This window comes from Maylandia zebra, linkage group LG5 (genome assembly GCF_041146795.1).
Source record: "Maylandia zebra isolate NMK-2024a linkage group LG5, Mzebra_GT3a, whole genome shotgun sequence".
NCBI lineage: Eukaryota > Metazoa > Chordata > Actinopteri > Cichliformes > Cichlidae > Maylandia > Maylandia zebra.
In genome coordinates this window covers 17,091,185-17,106,273 of record NC_135171.1, presented here as the reverse complement: position 1 = coordinate 17,106,273, position 15,089 = coordinate 17,091,185, and the positions used below count along the sequence as shown (strand labels likewise).

The 15,089-nt window shown below is 41.5% G+C and overlaps 1 protein-coding gene across 7 annotated transcripts in view; it reads left to right on the top strand.

Moving 5' to 3' along the window:
• Positions 1 to 851: 851 nt before the first annotated feature.
• The window catches only part of dlgap4b (discs, large (Drosophila) homolog-associated protein 4b), a 136,466-nt gene continuing 122,228 nt past the window's right edge, over positions 852 to 15,089 (top strand). For 5 of the 7 annotated variants that reach the window (XM_076883875.1, XM_004545162.4, XM_012917545.4 and 2 more), the window contains exon 1: positions 852 to 1,331. The gene's annotated coding sequence lies outside the window, so the exon portion shown is untranslated. The remainder of the gene's footprint in view (positions 1,332 to 15,089) is intronic. The other 2 variants (XM_012917547.4, XM_012917544.4) reach the window with 1 other exon arrangement.

Sequence of the window (15,089 nt, the reverse complement as noted above, 5' to 3'; positions counted from 1 at the left end):
CATTTCATATCTGTGTCTTTTGCTCACTTTCATTTCAGCCTCTACTCTTTTTGCATAACATACAGACTTCATACAGAGGGCGACAAAATTAATTACTTTCCCTGTGCAAGAGAGGCCTGATAAAAACAGATGGGCAGGTCCAGTGTTATTTTCTGTTCATTATGGTTCCCTATCTCCCTAAATGTGGAACATCTATCTCGCAGAAAGGGACTCAGTAAATATGTTGATTCTCTTTTGTCAGAGGAAAGCTCAACTGAAAAAGCTTTTGCATTATCATATAAGAGACGACAGGTTTCTAACGTGCATTTTTGAATGTTTTTGTTGTTGTTGTTGGGGGCCACTGGTATCTATTTATGGTTTGAAACCACAAACTGCTTAAATCTGTCTGTGAGCGGTTTTGTCACATTTAAATTGGGGGATATTTCAGTTTACAGTAGTTGCTGGATGATTCTGAAAATCTGCATTTTTATTGTTAGCTCATTGTGATATTAATAATTCAAAACACTCACACATACTATTGATGAACAGTAAATAGCCACAATTTCCTCAAATCCATGATAGAGTTTACATTTTCCTATCATGATTACCTTTTTATCCCAGCTGGAGTTTACAGATAAAGCCAAAAGCTGAATTTTTTTATTTTTTTTTTGCAGATGATTTTAACTGTGAAAAATGTCGAATCCAGTGTTTTTAGCTAGACTCGTGATTTGGATATAACGCTCAATAAGTCCATTATGGTAGTTAGTTAAGAGTCATCTTTGCAGATGGTTTTCATGGTGATGGATTACACAACTCCAGATTAAAGCCTTTTGCTAACTGAGAAGTCAATAGCTCACTTATGCCTCTCTCCCTCTCCCCCCTCTCTCTCTCTTTAGAGTTTGTTGGTTGGTTGCAGCAGCGTCTCAGTCTCTCTCCTCGCTTGCCTGACAGACAGAGGCAGTCCTCCTCTCCTTCTTCTCACCTGCCTGTGTGTCTCTTTGTTCATGTGCCTGTCTGTCGTCTTTAAGCTTAGAAATATAGAGTGAACACAGAGCTCGGTTATGGAGACCACGGTGGACCGGCGTTCCCGCTTTTACCCCCGCGAGAGGCACACAAACTCACCGGACAAATAAGGCGTCAAAGGACGGCACGCCGGGTTTCAGCGGAAAGCGCCTGTCACTGCTAGTTACCACAGCGGCGCTCGCAAGTGTGATCTCCTTCATCCATCCTCCTCTTCCTCGCCGTCAGCACGTCTTGAAAAACAGATGCCCTGCACGGGAAGTTACGGACTAAACACGGATACATTCTCCAAGTCGTCTTCTCCAATTTCCCAGAAGCGCTCTCACCCGAAGGTAAAAAAAATAATAATCATTTTTTTAAAAACCCAAAAGGCTCCACAGAGACTAAAACTGTTGATTTACTTGTTGTTGTTTGTGTCTAGGAGCCCACGTATCGCCCACTGAATTTCTCTGTGTTTTACATGTTAAGTCAAATCTGTTAGACAGGAGTGAACATTTCGTCCAAAGTGGGTGGGAAGGTGACTCATGCTGATTCAAAACGCTGTTTTTTGGTTTTTTCCTTTTTTTGGAGCCAGTATTTACACTGCGCCTTTGCGGGTTTAGAAGACATAACAGGCTAAAGGCTATTTCTTGAAAATTCACAGGCGCCCTCATATGATTTGGGGGCTTGCTGGTTTCTGTGTGGTTAAATAAAACAACATGGGGCTGTGGGATGTTTTGATGTGTGCCTGAAATGATTGATGCAGTTCCTCCTCCACAGCTTTCTCAGTGTGATTTTTTTGGACAGGCACAGAAGTGCTTATTGGGGGTTTGGACTCTGACATTTGACGAGTGGTTAACTATGTTGTAATAATCTGCAGGATTTGTTCACATTTTGTGTATGGAAATGAATAGAAATATAGCATACAACTGAGATAGTTGTAAAGTCTGAGAATTCATTTTTAACAGTTCCTTCTTACAAGCAGTTAAAAGCTTGATTATGGTTTCTCCTTTAAAAATAATCATATTCATGCTATAATTGGGTCATACTTATAATAAGAGCCTTGCTGGAAATCTAATGTATTCACAAGTTTTTTGTCACACATTGCCTATCAAAATCATGAACCTTTTCTCCACCAGCTTCTACAGAACCTGAAACGCCCGACTGTCCCTTAATCTTGATGTTCATTTATCAAGTTTTGTGTGTGTTGGTGACAGCCACCTGCTCCATGACTACTGGGAGCCATACATTTCATGAAATATTAGTTTTTATGTAAATGCTTGTACTGTTTCAAGTGCTAAAAAATGAAGAACGGCTAATTCAGAGATAATGATTTAGCACAGACTCCCAAGTTCCATATTTACAAGGTCAATTACTCCACAAACTCAAATGAATCACCCATCCGACTGAGCTGAACAGTCCCTTTTCCCACAGCATTGCTGAGTAGAGCCAGCTCATCATACTGAGGATAGGGATGATGTTTTCAGCAAAAGGAATCCGCAATGTTGACTAAAGACTTTGGCAACCTGAGTGGTATAAACAGTAAGAAGAGTATGGCAGTCTCTATTTGGCACCTTAAAAAAGGAGCAACACTGTCAACTGATTCAGAGCCAGCTGTGCTCAGCCAGTAATCAAGATTTTTAATTCAATCAAATTAACTCCGGTGTGGCTGTCCTGCACGCGTAACACGACGACATGAGACAACTTGTAGCGACACGTTGTGCGGCAGCATGCTTTGATCCTTTACTAGGTTGCGGTGTCTTTTATTCCATCAAATTAACAGTGGATTTAGGTCTAGCTACCCTTTTAGTACAGCTTTTTGAGTGACCTGAAAAGCAGCCTAACTGCTGCGTTAGTGGCCTCAATTTGCTTCAACTGTAATAAAAAAAAATAGTAGGCCATGCTAACTCATAGCCATTTATGTCTATCTTCCCTCTCTTGTTCTCTCGCTCATTCTCATCCACTTTCTCACACACACACACACACACGCACACACACACACACACACACACACACACACACACACACACACACAATCCCCACCACCATCACGACCCCCACTAGTATGCACTCACTCAAACTGTGTCTCATCGCATCTCATCACTCTCAGCAGCACTCTGCCCACCCCCCTCGCTTGTCTCCATCACACATGCACGCACATGCACACATGCACAGAGAGAAGCATACCAGCCCTCAGCCATGTTGTTTCATTATCCACTTACCTCACATGTGCTTTAACATGCGTCAAAGCGCCTTTTTTCATGTCATTTATTGATAACCCTGCACTTATTCTGGAGTCGTTGGGGGGGTTTATCTTTGCGAGAACCTTTTGACCTCAAAAACAAGATAATTAATGTCACATATTGTATGGATGGAAACAGTGGGCACCAGAATAGGATTTCCACACCCTGGTGGTATTTCAAGGGCAGGCCGTTTCTAGCTTTGCTTTAGAAGGATGCAGCGGTGTATGGCTTAGGGCCATTTATTATGTATAGAACAGTCCTGTATTAAATATCTGCTCGGTCAGGGGGGCCAGATTACACCATATTGCATCAATGGAGTGACGATGGCAAAAAAATCTTTTCCTTCTTGGGTTTCTGCAGAGAGCCGTGAGGGACCTGTGACTTGTTGAACGTGTGGGCTCGGGGATGATTAATATTAAAATGGAAGTTTTAATGTTAGCGCAGTAAACATGAATTATTATGTTGACTTCCTAGAGGAAGAGTTCAGGACATAAAGCTGATGTCACTGCTGCTGAAGTTCAAGGATGGCAACGTAAAAGGAAGTCTGGTTCGCAAATCAACAGACTCTCACGCTGTAGGAACAGCTAAAGCAGCGGGAGTCTATATTTAAATGGCCTCACTGGAGAGATAAGATGTCGTCATTCCTCCCAGTTGGAAAAAGGGTCCTCAGAGGAAACCGAATCTCTTATATCTTGGTGTTCCTTTTTCTACTTGTTCCCAATAAACCTTTTTAGAAATAGATCACAGCTCTGCATCTATTTGCAACATTGTTTCGGGCTGTTTTGGATTAAGAGTGCGTTAGTGTTGGGGCGGTAACACACACACGCACACATTATTTCCTTGTTTACTTTCCGTAGCAGTTGGTATGTCGTAGCTGTAGTCAAAACTGATTAATGCACATGCTGAAAATCCCAAACAAACCTTTATGCTTATTGCCGGTCTGTTATTATCACACAAAAGATGCCTGTGAGATGTTAGATGACAAGCAACTTTCTTTTTATAATTTACTTGAGATGTGTTTTTTTTAGCAAGAGTGCTGTCAGAAAACCGGATTATGCTTAACAAAGGCTCAAAGTCTCTATTAGTTAGGCCTGATTTGTTTAGAAAACTGCGGTGATACGCAGAAAAGATCATGGAAGTTTTGTTTGCTATTCAAATTGTCATTGTCTGCTGATTACAGAACACAGCATTCAAGAAACCAAAACTGTGTGTAATTTTAGACAATTATCATGTCGGTGTCAGGGCTACATTTTCTTGTTTTCTGTACTTTTTTAAAAAACTCTTATCTGCTAGACATTTAGATTTCAGCTGTTACAAACATACTCTCTCTAATTTAAACCAAAGACTTGGTTTTACTGCCTCCCTTTTTCCCCAGTGAAATCACAACACCGCACAAAGTAAGATACTTCTGACATCAATTAAAGCCTCCCCTACTTGTCCAAAATGCCGTGCTATCTACTCTAATTAAACCTTACGTCTCACTTCTCCAGAGGCACCAGGCTGAGGAATGAGTGCCAAAGCCCCTTTTCCACCTGCACTGGAGCTAATATCCATGCTAGCCAGGCTGCGGTGGGATAGTGGGGTTGGCACAAGTTCAGGCTGGCCAGGGGGAGCTACACCGCTCAGGCTGTTGTAATTCTGCACACAACATGATGAGCTACTATTGCTGGTGTGATGCCAGGAAAGGCCCATTAACTGTATGAAAAAAAAATCTGTTTTGTGCGATCAGTAGTCAAAGATTTTAGCATGAATTAGAACACTTTTTACAGCGAAGCATAGCAAACATGATGTTTATTTTTCTTTCTACAGGAATCCACAAACCATGAGAAATGTATAAAGTTGTTTTAGGTCTTTGTATTAATAATTCCTGTGTTCAATAGGAATTATTTCCCTTTTTTCCATGTGATGATCAACATGACTGAGAGACAGTCGGTTTTCTTTAAGGTGATCTGGTGACTGTAGCTGGTCACTGAGTGTGATTCTAAGTCTTTTGATCTGTGTTGTAATAATATTTCTGTTCTAGCTGTATGAAATAATTTGCTGTATCCCTCAGCCAAATGGAGAAGAGAGATATTTCTTAAAGACAGTCATCTATTACAAGTGTCAGTGGTGAACTATTTTTAGATTGTAATGCGTTAGCGTTACACACCTCGAGAAGGAAAAATCACGAGGGAAAAGAAATCATTTGACGTTATTAAAGACAAAATAGTTAAGCATTCAAAATGTAATGGTAAAGTTACCTTTTCATTGAAAATATAATTAGATTTTAAGAGGTAAGATCTTTGAAAAAGTGCTAACTACTGGATTTTAGATAGCAAATGTTGTTATTTTCACAAGCAGCCACCCACCCAGCCGCTGCTCTTTTTCCAGAGAGCCACCTAATAACAAGGCTGTTCCACACTCAGGCCTGCATTAAGATGCAGACCCTTCTCTCTCCTGCTCTTTCTCAATGGCCTTAATCCTTTCTTCCTCTGTGCTATGAATGATAGCCTCAGCAACTAGTCTCCTGTCTCTGGCAGGCAAAGGCCCATTGCTTAACATAATGGTGAGAAAATGGCCAGAGTCAAAAGATGTGTCTTAGTGAGAGGAGGTCAGCCTTTCAGCTGCTTAGCTACAGTGTTTGGGGCAAACAGAGCTGTGAACCTGGGGTAAAGAAAGGTTTCCTGTTGCATTGTAGACACACATCTCCTTGTCTTATTTTTAGATTCGGAAATACAAGATCAGTAAGTACAGTACAAGAGGTCAGGAAATTTGCTTATGCTGTGGTTGATAATTTTGTTTAGAATGCACAAAGCAAGCTCTGTCTTTAAATTCAGATCAGATTTTTGACTCTGAAGAATGTTTTCATGAGCAGCTCAGCAGTCGCGTCACACTAGTTCTGTTAATTGTAGCTTAATTCCATTAATATAAATATATATGTGTGTGTGTATATATATATATATATATATATATATATATGAACACCCAGCACGCCCCTGCGGGTGGTTTATCCTTCAAGCTCGGGTCAGTATCTTAACTGTTCCCAGGACTGCGCTCTTCTGGACAGAGATCTCCGATGTTATTCCTGGAATCTGCTGGAGCCACTCGCCTAGCTTGGGAGTCACCGCACCTAGTGCTCCGATTACCACGGGGACCACCGTTACCTTCACCCTCCACATCCTCTCGAGCTCTTCTCTGAGCCCTTGGTATTTCTCCAGCTTCTCGTGTTCCTTCTTCCTGATATTGCTGCCATTCGGAACCGCTACATCGATCACTACGGCCGTCTTCTTCTGTTTGTCTACCACCACTATGTCCGGTTGGTTAGCCACCACCATTTTGTCCGTCTGTATCTGGAAGTCCCACAGGATCTTAGCTCGGTCATTCTCCACCACCCTTGGGGGCATCTCCGATTTTGACCTTGGGACTTCCAGGTTATACTCGGCACAGATGTTCCTGTACACTATGCCGGCCACTTGGTTATGGCGTTCCATGTTTGCCTTGCCTGCTAGCATCTTGCACCCTGCTGTTATGTGCTGGATTGTCTCTGGGGCATCTTTACACAGCCTGCACCTGGGGTCTTGCCTGGTGTGATAGACCCCAGCCTCTATGGATCTTGTGCTCAGAGCTTGTTCTCGTGCTGCCATGATTAGTGCCTCTGTGCTGTCTTTCAGTCCAGCTTTGTCCAGCCACTGGTAGGATTTCTGGATATCAGCCACCTCCTCTATCTGCCGGTGGTACATACCGTGCAGGGGCCTGTCCTTCCATGATGGTTCCTCGTCTCCCTCCTCTTTCTTGGGTTTCTGCTGCCTGAGGTATTCACTGAGCACTCGGTCAGTTGGGGCCATCTTCCCAATGTATTCTTGGATGTTTGTTGTCTCATCCTGGACTGTGGTGCTGACACTCACCAGTCCCCGGCCCCCTTCCTTCCGCTTAGCGTACAGCCTCAGGGTGCTGGACCTGGGGTGAAACCTCATGCATGGTAAGGAGCTTTCTTGTCTTTATGTCAGTGGCTTCTATCTCCTCCTATATATATATGTGTATATATATATATATATATATATATATATATATATATATAGATATAGATATAGATATAGATATAGATATATATATATATATAGATATACTGGTAATATAACCAATATTAGCGATTTGCTAATATATCTATATTTATAGTTGCTTATAAATGAAATTTAAAAAGTATATTAAAGACAAGAAACACCCTTCAACTATGCACTGAGGTTTGTTGTTCTTACAGTTTGTCCACCAGAGGGCTCTCTGGGACCTCCCTGTTGCAACATGTGTTTGTAATGCCACAAAACAACAACCAGCTTGTCATATAATCTTAGTAAAAACTAGTAAGTAATAACTACACTCAAGCAATGCTAGAGAAATCTTTTTGTGTATCTAAAGGATAAAAAATGTCAGCCACGATATTATATTTTTACATCACCAAACATCGATATCAGTATTGGTCTTAAAATTCTTATATAAAGCAGTTCCCCAATAAAAAGCCACACCTTACCCACTTTGAGCTGTTTGTTAGGATCTAAGTTATATTTTTGTGATAGGAACAAAACTGGTATATTTTATGTATATTTTATGTATATGTACGAGTAATGTTCTTCAGATATTACTCATGAACATAAAGCAAATCAATGTTTCTAAAATTTATGTTAGAAATTAAACTTATTATATTATAAAGAAACTTTTTTAAGACAACAGTACAGTTGTGGACAGAAGTCTACATACTCTCATTATAGGCATGATAATTTGGGTTGTTCAGTAATTTCTTTTATATCTTCTTTTCCAGAGTGGCATGATTGTTGGATGATTTTAGTGTATAAGTTTGAATATATTTTATTTTTAGTATACAGATACTCCTTTACAATTCCACCCCAACCAGATGCTTTTGGGTTTTGGTCAATAAGCTTCCTGCACAATTCTAGCTGGATACTTGACTACTCTTCTTGACAGTTTGTTTAAATTAGTTGGTTTCTTGTGAATGTGTGGAGGTGCAAATTTCAGTCTAGCCTAGAGATGTTAATTTTAGAGCGGTAGCTTCTTTCTTGATCGGCACCCTCTCTGTTCATAGCAATGTAAATGGTAAACGGCCTGTATTTGTATAGCGCTTTACTTAGTCCCTAAGGACCCCAAAGCGCTTTACACTACATTCAGTCATTCACTCATTCACACACTGGTGATGGCAAGCTACATTGTAGCCACAGCTGCCCTGGGGTGCACTGACAGAGGCGAGGCTGCCGGACACTGGCGCCACCAGGCCCTCTGACCACCACCAGTAGGTAACGGGTGAAATGTCTTACCCAAGGACACAACGACCGAGGCTGTCTGAGCCGGGTCTCGAACCGCCAACCTTCCGATTACAAGACGAACTCCCAACTCTTGAGCCACGATCGACCCAATGTAAAACTCACTTCACTGTGGACAGTGACACTGTCACACAGTGAAAAATTCAATTAGAGAACAAAAGAACAAGCAGAGAGGCGGCCCACCTCTGTGTTCAATTTACTTGTTAAATCTACTCACGATGCCTGAGTAATCATCTCTCCCTGTCACTTACACATACAAAGACACACTCAAGTACATACAACGTGTAGAGAATGGATGTTTAATATTGTCTCTGTTGGTTGTGCAATGCGGGTGGCTAACCATGAATGTGTTTTACAGTTACACTCACTTTGTAACAAGAGTAAGGTGCTGTGAATCGATAAGGGTACGATGTCACATATTTCAAACATGCTTACAGAAACATGAAGTGTTACGTTCCCCTGAGGGGTCTAGGCGGGGAGGGGGAAGTAACAAAAGTGACCGGGTCAGAAAAAGGAGTCAGGGAGGCAAAACAGTTAAATAAAACAGTTTTATTGAAGTAATTCAACTAAAAGAGACGGACAAGCCGTTATCACCATAAAAGAAACAAACAAAAACTCAGGCGTCGGTCAGTAAGGCAAAAAGTCAAAAGGAAAGCGCAGCTCACTAGCTGGAAACCACAATACACAGCTCACTAACTGGAAACACCACAAGCCACTCAGCTCACTAGCTGGGCCCACACAAAATGGCACTCTGGCCCAGAGCTCACCTTTCCCTGGGCTTAAATCTCCTTGATTACTGACGAGAATCAGCTGCACAAAAGGGAAAGGTGGCACCTCAGGCAGAAGAGGTAGTGTGACACGCCCACACAGGCACCTTCAGGAGGAGGCCCTGCTAGGGCCGTAACATGAAGCATGTATCTAACTCTCGCAAAAAAAGCACACGCACACAGACTACAAAAAACATTTGGTCTTTGATCACATTAATCGGGGCTTGATCTTAACACCCTCCAGTGATTGGTAACATGCTTTTTTAACTCTCTATCACTCTTCTGCTGCTCTCCTGTAACTTCAGAAATAACCCGTCTCTTAGCACCAGATAGCTGCATCAGTATCTGCTTTACCTGCATGGTTTCATCTGTGAAAGAAACTGGGTGATCTCTTTCTTTGAACTGGGATTGCCTGTCTTTTCTGTGGATGTATTTGATGTACAGTAGTAGAGAGGAGTTTCTAGCTGTACACCGAGGTTCCTATTACTGCCCAAAAATGAAAACGAGATTTTGTTTAATACCTTAGGAAAGTGTACCTATTAATTAATGTCTAGAAGAGCTGATGGTATCAAATGGCCTGTAAATGGATCATCACTGGCTGTGGCAAGGAAGTTGGTTATAAAAACATATCTAAGATTGTTTGGCAGCAAATTAAAGTGCATGGAATCCATGATGGATAATTGCATTGTTACAGTGGGCTGACTTTTTGCCACCATTTGTAAATTAACTAACACAGTGTGGCACAAATTAATGACGCTGAAAAGATTCAAGGAGCCAAGCGGCAGAAGAATATGGAGAACGCCTGGTTTTCCTCACTAATTGCCTGACATAATGCTAATTGAGCTGCACTCTGCTGCTGTTTCTGTTACACAAGACATGACTTATTAGTTGCCACATCACAACTGTTTATACCTAAAGAGGTTTTTCTGATTAGTTTATGCAGCTCTTGAGAGTGATTTAGGGTCTTATTTCCAAACTCAAACCAGAGTGTTTTTCCTAATGAGAGCTGGAAATGGTCAGGTTGATAATTATCTGGATTTGAAACGGTCTTATCCAACGAGGTGACTGATCGACTCATCTAGCTCGTTCGCACGAAAAAGCAGTTGTCGATTAAAAAACGATCTTTCCAACCAGGATTGCGGCAGTACAACAATTAGCCAATCAGCACAATGGGTGGGATTAATACTGTTGTCAAGTTGTTGTTAAGAGTTCTCAATCTGTGATGCGCTACAGTAATAATTGCTTGCGTGTTTTGGACACCCCTGAGGCGTGTCTATTGACATGAAGGAAATGAAGGAACAAGCGGAACTGTTTTACTTCGTTCCACTCCACTCTTTAAACCCTTGCAAAACCTGTGTGCTGAGACGGTTATGCCTCAGTGTGTACTTAGAATAACATTAATTCAGGGTTGATAGGCCGGGCTCAAGTGATTGGTTAGGAGAAATCAAACCCCCCGTCCTCCACAGATGTTGTTTTGAGTAGACGCAGGAGATGGAGGCAGAGTGTAATAAATTCTGTTTGGTAAAAGACAAGCTTAATAAAACTTTATTACGTGCTTCTTTATAACATGTGATTGTTTATGTAGTCTAATCACTGTAGTCAATGCTGCTTGCATACTGAATAGATGGTATGTTGCAGTTTACGTGAGCAATGTATTTGGACCAAAATGAACGAAATGTAATGAAATCCAGCCTTACACCTGTTGTGTTCACTGCTCTTTTTTATTATTTTCACCTTTTGCTTTGATTCTTTATTCATTCTTTTTATGCTACATTATCTACGCATTCTTTTGGTATGTTGTGACATTTCTTTCCTTCCTTGAATTTTTTAAGGCGCTTTAATACACCCAGTCTTTGAAATATAAATAAACCTGCCAGGCCAGTTGTTCTGGAGTAATTATTGAAGTCCTCTGCAGCAGAGACCTGCAGGTGACTCATAAAGGATATCACTGAGTGAGAAGAAAAACAGGAAAGCAGGAAAGGGAGAATAGTGCAGATAAATAGACAGGCACCGAAACTGCCAGGTTCAGAAGCCAGCTCTCAAAATAAAAAAACAAACGAACAAAGATGCGGCAGAAGCTCTTGAGACACACACGTATACTTAATGGAGTGTATTAACAAATCTGCATATCAGGGCAATTTCCTTTAATCTGACACAACTGATGTCAGATTCATATTCAACAAGTCATTGTTTTCTCTCATTTTTTCCTGCAGTCACGTACAAGCACAATTTCTTTACTTTTCCAGCTGACGACATCTTTCAAAAGGCAGAATGCAAAAACAGATCATCGAGTTGTCTTTAAAAAGATGACAAGTTACTATTTGGTCATCAGTTTGTTGTATTTATACATTTCTGCAGACTGCATGATATATTTGCACAAGAGATTTTCTCTCTGTCTGGCAATGTTTGTCTGTCTCTTGGTGCACCACTGTACTATCTAAATGTGCTAAATGCAGTAAACATAATTACTATTATACCATCTAAATCAAATTTTAGCATTGTCGTCATCCATCTTCACGTGCGCACTGCAGCCCTGAAATTTTATAGACATTTACAGTGGGGCAAAAAAGTATTTAGTCAGCCACCGATTGTGCAAGTTCCCCCACTTAAAATGATGACAGAGGTCAGTAATTTGCACCAGAGGTACACTTCAACTGTGAGAGACAGAATGTGAAAAAAAAATCCATGAATCCACATGGTAGGATTTGTAAAGAATTTATTCGTAAATTAGGGTGGAAAATAAGTATTTGGTCACCTCAAACAAGGAAAATCTCTGGCTCTCACAGACCTGTAACGTCTTCTGTAAGACGCTTTTCTGTCCCCCACTCGTTACCTGTATGAATGGCACCTGTTTGAACTCATCATCTGTATAAAAGACACCTGTCCACAGCCTCAAACAGTCAGACTCCAAACTCCGCCATGGCCAAGACCAAAGAGCTTTCGAAGGACACCAGGAAAAGTATTGTAGACCTGCACCAGACTGGGAAGAGTGAATCTACAATAGGCAAGCAGCTTGGTGTGAAAAAAATCAACTGTGGGAGCAATCATCAGAAAATGGAAGACATATAAGACCACTGATAATCTCCCTCGATCTGGGGCTCCACGCAAGATCTCATCCCGTGGGGTCAAAATGATCATGAGAACGGTGAGCAAAGATCCCAGAACCACACGGGGGGACCTGGTGAATGACCTGCAGAGAGCTGGGACCAAAGTAACAAAGGTCACCATCAGTAACACACTACAACGGCAGGGAATCAAATCCCGCAGTGCCAGACGTGTTCCGCTGCTGAAGCCAGTGCATGTCCAGGCCCGTCTGAAGTTTGCCAGAGAGCACATGGATGATACAGCAGAGGATTGGGAGAATGTCATGTGGTCAGATGAAACCAAAGTAGAACTTTTTGGTATAAACTCAACTCGTCGTGTTTGGAGGAAGAAGAATACTGAGTTGCATCCCAAGAACACCATACCTACTGTGAAGCATGGGGGTGGAAACATCATGCTATGGGGCTGTTTTTCTGCCAAGGGGACAGGACGACTGATCCGTGTTAAGGACAGAATGAATGGGGCCATGTATCGTGAGATTTTGAGCCAAAACCTCCTTCCATCAGTGAGAACTTTGAAGATGAAACGAGGCTGGGTCTTCCAACATGACAATGATCCAAAACACACCGCCCGGGCAACAAAGGAGTGGCTCCGTAAGAAGCATTTGAAAGTCCTGGAGTGGCCTAGCCAGTCTCCAGACCTCAACCCCATAGAAAATCTGTGGCGGGAGTTGAAAGTCCGTGTTGCTCGGCGACAGCCCCAAAACATCACTGCTCTCGAGAAGATCTGCATGGAGGAATGGGCCAAAATACCAGCTACTGTGTGTGCAAACCTGGTAAAGACCTATAGTAAACGTTTGACCTCTGTTATTGCCAACAAAGGTTATGTTACAAAGTATTGAGTTGTATTTTTGTTATTGACCAAATACTTATTTTCCACCCTGATTTACGAATAAATTCTTTACAAATCCTACCATGTGGATTCATGGATTTTTTTTCACATTCTGTCTCTCACAGTTGAAGTGTACCTCTGGTGCAAATTACTGACCTCTGTCATCATTTTAAGTGGGGGAACTTGCACAATCGGTGGCTGACTAAATACTTTTTTGCCCCACTGTACCTCAGTTGATTGGAAAAAGGTTTGCGCAATGTCCAACTGAGGCCATGTAACAGGGAGTGGTCTTTCTGTGTCATACTTCTGTGTGCTCTACCCATGCTTAAACCTAATGAAACTTTTCCTCTTAGACAATGTCTGCAGCAGACACTCTCCTTATGTGTGCACTGCATACGAGAAAGGGCAATTTCCCAGTGTGATTATCCCAACCATTATCAGTATGTTGGCATGCTGATGTTAGTATTTAGGTTGAAGCACTGCTGCACCTAGGTATAACCTCACAGAGCTGTGGCTGTAGAGTCTAATGTAAATAGTTGCATTTAGCAGCCCTTATGCATCTTTTCTGAGTATTGAGGAAGACTAACAAGATGTTAGCAGCAGATCATTTAAGTCCTGGAAGCATTAATGGTTCAGACTTGTTTTTCTAGCCCATCCTTCAGTTCCTCAATTGGAGTCATCACCTTGAACTCTGTCACGTGCCGCAAACCATTGTTTAACAATGGTGGCTGTGTGGCACTGTGCATAAAACTTTAGAAAGAGCCAGTTAATATAAAGTGGAGTTTGTAGTTTGCAACAGCGACTAAATGGCTTATATCTGTCAGAGTAACAGCCACATGAATGCTAAAACCCAAGGTCTCTCTGCATAGCTTGCATACCTTCTTCCCACAGTGCATCCTGTTGGCATCTCGTCATGAGGTTAGAGAATACACACAGCTAACAACATCATTTCAGGTAAACATTATTCATCAGACCAGACCACCACTCTTTAATTCCTCCATGTTCCCACTACTCTTATACCCACTGTAGGCACTTTCAGTGATGGACAGGCGGCAGCATGGGCCTTCTGACAGGTCTGCAGCTGCAGCTGGGAATAATTACTCCACACAGGAAACACCCTACAAGACCTGCCATGTTTACAATAGTCCAATTCAATACAATTGCAGTTGCTCAGTTCCTTGCCTGGACACTTAACTGTTTTTCCAGCAAGAACTCACTGTTTACTTGCTGCCTTATATATATCCTATCCCTTCAGGTGCCACTGTCAATAGATAGCTAATGTTCTAATGATAACCAGTATATATTTATTTATTTCTCAATACATCTAATTTGCCCTAATCATGTTTACATTACATGTTGCTCCTAACTAATCGTTGTCAAATAGACAGACAACTTTATATCTGTGATCAGTAAAAATGAACTGAGATGTTAGCTAGGCTCATGTATCATCCGAGCTTCACTTCTGCTTTTTTTATGATTTCGTTTTTTTAATACATCAGTCTGTTTTCAGACACACTGGACCCAGTGCATCCTCTTTAACCAGCTACAATAGAAAATATGATCACTTCTTTGAAAGTAATATCAAATGAAAACTTTGGCCTTCTAAATAACCTCAACCGTCATCAACCATGTAAAATAAGCTGAACTCTTAGTTTGTAACTTTAGCCATGCATCCCCTACTGCTAATCCAGTCAAAGAGGATTAAGCAGGTTATCTATGCCATGGGTCATGGGTTAGTTTTGATCAAATGGCCTGAAGTGACCCTGGCTTGTATGAGAAGAGTGGAGCTAATGTTATTTCATCTTTATTTTTCTTTTTTTGCTGCGTCACCGCGGGTCAGCACTGGGGAGCTAATTCAC